We start from the raw sequence: 1,193 nt of genomic DNA, 5'->3' as shown, positions 1-1,193 counted from the left end.
CACTAGTCATTACGAGTACAGAGCACCTGAGCATGGTAGTGCTCGCTCATCACTAGTCATTACGAGTACAGAGCACCTGAGCATGGTAGTGCTCGCTCATCAGTAGTCATTACGAGTACCGAGCACCTGTGCATGGTAGTGCTCGCTCATCAGTAGTCATTACGAGTACCGAGCACCTGTGCATGGTAGTGCTCACCCATCACTAGTCATTACGAGTACAGAGCACCTGAGCATGGTAGTGCTCGCTCATCACTAGTCATTACGAGTACTGAGCACCTGAGCATGGTAGTGCTCACCCATCACTAGTCATTACGAGTACAGAGCACCTGAGCATGGTAGTGCTCGCTCATCACTAGTCATTACGAGTACAGAGCACCTGAGCATGGTAGTGCTCGCTCATCCCTAGTCATTACGAGTACAGAGCACCTGAGCATGGTAGTGCTCGCTCATCACTAGTCATTACGAGTACAGAGCACCTGAGCATGGTAGTGCTCGCTCATCCCTAGTCATTACGAGTACAGAGCACCTGAGCATGTTAGTGCTCACCCATCACTAGTCATTACGAGTACAGAGCACCTGAGCATGGTAGTGCTCGCTCATCACTAGTCATTACGAGTACAGAGCACCTGAGCATGGTAGTGCTCGCTCATCACTAGTCATTACGAGTACAGAGCACCTGAGCATGGTAGTGCTCGCTCATCCCTAGTCATTACGAGTACAGAGCACCTGAGCATGGTAGTGCTCGCTCATCACTAGCCATTACGAGTACAGAGCACCTGTGCATGGTACTGTTCGCTTATAACTCATTACAAGTACCGAGAATGGTAGTGCTCACTCATCACTAGTCATCAGTGCTACCATGACAGATACAGTAGTGGAGTAAAACGCTGTTTGTTTTTGTATAAGGTACCAACATTTCCCAAAAGGAGACAACCAGTTTAAGTTAGTAGTCCCCTCCTTTCTTCCAGCATTAGGACAGCACTGCCATGCAGACTGGAGAGGTTATCCATAGCAACCATGATGGTGGTTGTGGGTCTGGTGTGCGCCGTGTGATAAGGCAGGATGTAGAGAGGGTATGGGTCAAGCTGATAAATCCCCTCCCCCTTCCACTCTGTCTCCTGCCCCCCCCGTCACCGCTGTGGGCGGGGCCAGCACAACGTGTAGCTCAGCCGTGTCACTCATTCGCCGGTGGA

Source organism: Anomaloglossus baeobatrachus, chromosome 1 (assembly GCF_048569485.1).
Source record: "Anomaloglossus baeobatrachus isolate aAnoBae1 chromosome 1, aAnoBae1.hap1, whole genome shotgun sequence".
NCBI lineage: Eukaryota > Metazoa > Chordata > Amphibia > Anura > Aromobatidae > Anomaloglossus > Anomaloglossus baeobatrachus.
Note: the sequence above shows the minus strand (reverse complement) of the source record.